Source organism: Nicotiana sylvestris, chromosome 1, assembly GCF_000393655.2.
Source record: "Nicotiana sylvestris chromosome 1, ASM39365v2, whole genome shotgun sequence".
NCBI classification, from domain to species: domain Eukaryota; kingdom Viridiplantae; phylum Streptophyta; class Magnoliopsida; order Solanales; family Solanaceae; genus Nicotiana; species Nicotiana sylvestris.
The window spans coordinates 61729055-61736275 of record NC_091057.1 but is presented as its reverse complement, the minus strand read 5'-3'; positions in this window follow the sequence as shown (position 1 = coordinate 61736275).

Sequence of the window (7221 nt, the reverse complement as noted above, 5' to 3'; positions counted from 1 at the left end):
CAAATCCACTACTAAAAAGTAAATGGACTCCAGTGGAAGGAGTTTTCTTCCGCAGGTGCGGTCAATAGGCCTCAGACCTGGGCAGTTTAGGCATTTCTTATGTTCTCAATTCCAAACCCACAAATAATCGTCCTAGCAGATATTTTCATCATCTTTTGGCATATTTTCAGTCTTAGGGCTAGAGAGAACAAGGTGGGAAGCTAGGGTTTATGCACTTACACTTGGGTCTTGAAGATTTGAAGATTGTGGTTAAGAATTTCTTACTCATTTGTATTTATTTCTTTATTTCATTGCTTTGTATTGATTATCTAAGTGTGTAGTATTGTATCCAACACTTGAATCTTGTTTATGGAAATATTCATGTTTAAAGTGTGGATGAAATATCTTGTTATGCTTTTGTATTGAATGATTTTTATTCTTTTATGAAGTGAGTTATTGTTACTTTAATTATTTTTGTTCTTTAATGTTTTCAAAGGGATTTGCTAACCCTAGGACTCGCCCATTAATCCCGAATTAATTTTGGGAAAGATTATTTCGGGTTGGGAAAGATTAATTAATAAGAACTTGAGGCTTTAACCCTCATTTTATAGATTCTACCTTGGGATAGGATTGAACTACTTGTAGCCATATCCGGGTGTGCTTAATATCTTAATTTTTTTAGGGATAATTTAATTAGGAAGTCTTGTTAGTCTTCGGAAGAACCTAATATAGAATTATTACCCGTGGCTAATTAACATAAACTCGCTCATATTTGTAAAATCATGAAATACATTGGATCATTACTTGAGTGTAATTCCCGATGCATCCATCCTTGTAGCCATTGATCATTTTACTTGCTTTCTAGGTTAGTTTACATTTCCGCATTTAGGTATAAATATTTTCTCAAACCAATTCTAAGTGTTTGGCATTGCATAACAAGTGATAATTATCTTACATTACTAATCGCCTACATATTGTTCCCCGTGGGATTCGACCTCGACTCATAGTTGGATAAATTATATTGCATGCAACCTTGTCCATTTACTTTTAGTAGTGGATTTGGACGTTATCAAAATTGGTTCCGTTACTGAGAATCGAACTCGGGTCTCCTGGGTGAAAGCCAGATATCCTAACCGCTGGATGATAACGTCCAAATCCACTACTAAAAAGTAAATGGACTCCTGTGGAAGGAGTTTTCTTCCGCAGGTGCGGTCAACGGGCATCAGACCTAGGCAGTTTAGGCATTTCTTATGTTCTCAATTCCAAACCCACAAATACTCATCCTAGCAGATATTTTCATCATCTTTTGGCATATTTTCAGTCTTAGGGCTAGAGAGAACAAGGTGGGAAGCTAGGGTTTATGCACTTACACTTGGGTCTTGAAGATTTGAAGATTGTGGTTAAGAATTTCTTACCATTTGTATTTATTTCTTCATTTCATTGCTTTGTATTGATTATCTAAGTGTGTTGTATTGCATCCAACACTTGAATCTTGTTTATGGAAATATTCAGGTTTAAAGTGTGGATGAAATATCTTGTTATGCTTTTGTATTGAATGATTTTTATTCTTTTATGAAGTGAGTTATTGTTACTTTAATTATTTTTGTTCTTTAATATTTTCAAAGGGATTTCCTAACCCTAGGACTCGTTCATTAATCCCGAATTAATTTTGGGAAAGATTATTTCGGGTTGGGAAAGATTAATTAATAAGAACTTGAGGCTTTAACCCTCATTTTATAGATTCTACCTTGGGATAGGATTGAACTACTTGTAGCCATATCCGGGTGTGCTTAATCTCTTAATTGTTTTAGGGGTAATTTAATTTGGAAGTCTTGTTAGTCTTCGGAAGAACCTAATATAGAATTATTACCCGTGGCTAATTAACATAAACTCGCTCATATTTGTAAAATCATGAAATACATTGGATCATTACTTGAGTGTAATTCCCGATGCATCCATCCTTGTATCCATTGATCATTTTACTTGCTTTCTAGGTTAGTTTACATTTCCGCATTTAGGTATAAATATTTTCTCAAACCAATTCTAAGTGTTTGGCATTGCATAACAAGTGATAATTATCTTACATTACTAATCGCCTACATATTGTTCCCTGTGGGATTCGACCTCGACTCATAGTTGGATAAATTATATTGCATGCAACCGTGTCCATTTACTTTTAGTAGTGGATTTGGACGTTATCAAAATTAGTTCCGTTACTGAGAATCGAACTCGGGTCTCCTGGGTGAAAGCCAGATATCCTAACCGCTAGATGATAACGTCCAAATCCACTACTAAAAAGTAAATGGACTCCAGTGGAAGGAGTTTTCTTCCGCAGGTGCGGTCAACGGGCATCAGACCTGGGCAATTTAGGCATTTCTTATGTTCTCAATTCCAAACCCACAAATACTCATCCTAGCAGATATTTTCATCATCTTTTGGCATATTTTCAGTCTTAGGGCTAGAGAGAACAAGGTGGGAAGCTAGGGTTTATGCACTTACACTTGGGTCTTGAAGATTTGAAGATTGTGGTTAAGAATTTCTTACTTCATTTGTATTTATTTCTTTATTTCATTGCTTTGTATTGATTATCTAAGTGTGTAGTATTGTATCCAACACTTGAATCTTGTTTATGGAAATATTCATGTTTAAAGTGTGGATGAAATATCTTGTTATGCTTTTGTATTGAATGATTTTTATTCTTTTATGAAGTGAGTTATTGTTACTTTAATTATTTTTGTTCTTTAATGTTTTCAAAGGGATTTGCTAACCCTAGGACTCGCCCATTAATCCCGAATTAATTTTGGGAAAGATTATTTCGGGTTGGGAAAGATTAATTAATAAGAACTTGAGGCTTTAACCCTCATTTTATAGATTCTACCTTGGGATAGGATTGAACTACTTGTAGCCATATCCGGGTGTGCTTAATCTCTTAATTTTTTTAGGGATAATTTAATTAGGAAGTCTTGTTAGTCTTCGGAAGAACCTAATATAGAATTATTACCCGTGGCTAATTAACATAAACTCGCTCATATTTGTAAAATCACGAAAAACATTGGATCATTACTTGAGTGTAATTCCCGATGCATCCATCCTTGTAGCCATTGATCATTTTACTTGCTTTCTAGGTTAGTTTACATTTCCGCATTTAGGTATAAATATTTTCTCAAACCAATTCTAAGTGTTTGGCATTGCATAACAAGTGATAATTATCTTACATTACTAATCGCCTACATATTGTTCCCCGTGGGATTCGACCTCGACTCATAGTTGGGTAAATTATATTGCATGCAACCGTGTCCATTTACTTTTAGTAGTGGATTTGGACGTTATCAAAATTGGTTCCGTTACTGAGAATCGAACTCGGGTCTCCTGGGTGAAAGCCAGATATCCTAACCGCTGGATGATAACGTCCAAATCCACTACTAAAAAGTAAATGGACTCCAGTGGAAGGAGTTTTCTTCCGCAGGTGCGGTCAATAGGCCTCAGACCTGGGCAGTTTAGGCATTTCTTATGTTCTCAATTCCAAACCCACAAATAATCATCCTAGCAGATATTTTCATCATCTTTTGGCATATTTTCAGTCTTAGGGCTTAAGAGAACAAGGTGGGAAGCTAGGGTTTATGCACTTACACTTGGGTCTTGAAGATTTGAAGATTGTGGTTAAGAATTTCTTACTTATTTGTATTTATTTCTTTATTTCATTGCTTTGTATTGATTATCTAAGTGTGTAGTATTGTATCCAACACTTGAATCTTGTTTATGGAAATATTCATGTTTAAAGTGTGGATGAAATATCTTGTTATGCTTTTGTATTGAATGATTTTTATTCTTTTATGAAGTGAGTTATTGTTACTTTAATTATTTTTGTTCTTTAATGTTTTCAAAGGGATTTGCTAACCCTAGGACTCGCCCATTAATCCCGAATTAATTTTGGGAAAGATTATTTCGGGTTGGGAAAGATTAATTAATAAGAACTTGAGGCTTTAACCCTCATTTTATAGATTCTACCTTGGGATAGGATTGAACTACTTGTAGCCATATCCGGGTGTGCTTAATCTCTTAATTTATTTAGGGATAATTTATTTAGGAAGTCTTGTTAGTCTTCGGAAGAACCTAATATAGAATTATTACCCGTGGCTAATTAACATAAACTCGCTCATATTTGTAAAATCACGAAAAACATTGGATCATTACTTGAGTGTAATTCCCGATGCATCCATCCTTGTAGCCATTGATCATTTTACTTGCTTTCTAGGTTAGTTTACATTTCCGCATTTAGGTATAAATATTTTCTCAAACCAATTCTAAGTGTTTGGCATTGCATAACAAGTGATAATTATCTTACATTACTAATCGCCTACATATTGTTCCTCGTGGGATTCGACCTCGACTTATAGTTGGGTAAATTATATTGCATGCAACCGTGTCCATTTACTTTTAGTAGTGGATTTGGACGTTATCAAAATTGGTTCCGTTACTGAGAATCGAACTCGGGTCTCCTGGGTGAAAGCCAGATATCCTAACCGCTGGATGATAACGTCCAAATCCACTACTAAAAAGTAAATGGACTCCAGTGGAAGGAGTTTTCTTCCGCAGGTGCGGTCAATAGGCCTCAGACCTGGGCAGTTTAGGCATTTCTTATGTTCTCAATTCCAAACCCACAAATAATCATCCTAGCAGATATTTTCATCATCTTTTGGCATATTTTCAGTCTTAGGGCTAGAGAGAACAAGGTGGGAAGCTAGGGTTTATGCACTTACACTTGGGTCTTGAAGATTTGAAGATTGTGGTTAAGAATTTCTTACCCATTTGTATTTATTTCTTCATTTCCTTGCTTTTGTATTGATTATCTGTGTGTGTAGTATTGTATCCAACACTTGAATCTTGTTTATGGAAATATTCATGTTTAAAGTGTGGATGAAATATCTTGTTATGCTTTTGTATTGAATGATTTTTATTCTTTTATGAAGTGAGTTATTGTTACTTTAATTATTTTTGTTCTTTAATGTTTTCAAAGGGATTTCCTAACCCTAGGACTCGCCCATTAATCCCGAATTAATTTTGGGAAAGATTATTTCGGGTTGGGAAAGATTAATTAATAAGAACTTGAGGCTTTAACCCTCATTTTATAGATTCTACCTTGGGATAGGATTGAACTACTTGTAGCCATATCCGGGTGTGCTTAATCTCTTAATTGTTTTAGGGATAATTTTATTAGGAAGTCTTGTTAGTCTTCGGAAGAACCTAATATAGAATTATTACCCGTGGCTAATTAACATAAACTAGCTCATATTTGTAAAATCACGAAAAACATTGGATCATTACTTGAGTGTAATTCCCGATGCATCCATCCTTGTAGCCATTGATCATTTTACTTGCTTTCTAGGTTAGTTTACATTTCCGCATTTAGGTATAAATATTTTCTCAAACCAATTCTAAGTGTTTGGCATTGCATAACAAGTGATAATTATCTTACATTACTAATCGCCTACATATTGTTCCCCGTGGGATTCGACCTCGACTCATAGTTGGGTAAATTATATTGCATGCAACCGTGTCCATTTACTTTTAGTAGTGGATTTGGACGTTATCAAAATTGGTTCCGTTACTGAGAATCGAACTCGGGTCTCCTGGGTGAAAGCCAGATATCCTAACCGCTGGATGATAACGTCCAAATCCACTACTAAAAAGTAAATGGACTCCAGTGGAAGGAGTTTTCTTCCGCAGGTGCGGTCAATAGGCCTCAGACCTGGGCAGTTTAGGCATTTCTTATGTTCTCAATTCCAAACCCACAAATAATCATCCTAGCAGATATTTTCATCATCTTTTGGCATATTTTCAGTCTTAGGGCTAGAGAGAACAAGGTGGGAAGCTAGGGTTTATGCACTTACACTTGGGTCTTGAAGATTTGAAGATTGTGGTTAAGAATTTCTTACCCATTTGTATTTATTTCTTCATTTCCTTGCTTTTGTATTGATTATCTGTGTGTGTAGTATTGTATCCAACACTTGAATCTTGTTTATGGAAATATTCATGTTTAAAGTGTGGATGAAATATCTTGTTATGCTTTTGTATTGAATGATTTTTATTCTTTTATGAAGTGAGTTATTGTTACTTTAATTATTTTTGTTCTTTAATATTTTCAAAGGGATTTCCTAACCCTAGGACTCGCCCATTAATCCCGAATTAATTTTGGGAAAGATTATTTCGGGTTGGGAAAGATTAATTAATAAGAACTTGAGGCTTTAACCCTCATTTTATAGATTCTACCTTGGGATAGGATTGAACTACTTGTAGCCATATCCGGGTGTGCTTAATCTCTTAATTGTTTTAGGGATAATTTTATTAGGAAGTCTTGTTAGTCTTCGGAAGAACCTAATATAGAATTATTACCCGTGTCTAATCAACATAAACTCGCTCATATTTGTAAAATCATGAAATATATTGGATCTTTACTTGAGTGTAATTCCCGATGCATCCATCCTTGTAGCCATTGATCATTTTACTTGCTTTCTAGGTTAGTTTACATTTCCGCATTTAGGTATAAATATTTTCTCAAACCAATTCTAAGTGTTTGGCATTGCATAACAAGTGATAATTATCTTACATTACTAATCGCCTACATATTGTTCCCTGTGGGATTCGACCTCGACTCATAGTTGGGTAAATTATATTGCATGCAACCGTGTCCATTTACTTTTAGTAGTGGATTTGGACGTTATCAAAATTGGTTCCGTTACTGAGAATCGAACTCGGGTCTCCTGGGTGAAAGCCAGATATCCTAACCGCTGGATGATAACGTCCAAATCCACTACTAAAAAGTAAATGGACTCCAGTGGAAGGAGTTTTCTTCCGCAGGTGCGGTCAATAGGCCTCAGACCTGGGCAGTTTAGGCATTTCTTATGTTCTCAATTCCAAACCCACAAATAATCATCCTAGCAGATATTTTCATCATCTTTTGGCATATTTTCAGTCTTAGGGCTAGAGAGAACAAGGTGGGAAGCTAGGGTTTATGCACTTACACTTGGGTCTTGAAGATTTGAAGATTGTGGTTAAGAATTTCTTACTCATTTGTATTTATTTCTTTATTTCATTGCTTTGTATTGATTATCTAAGTGTGTAGTATTGTATCCAACACTTGAATCTTGTTTATGGAAATATTCATGTTTAAAGTGTGGATGAAATATCTTGTTATGCTTTTGTATTGAATGATTTTTATTCTTTTATGAAGTGAGTTATTGT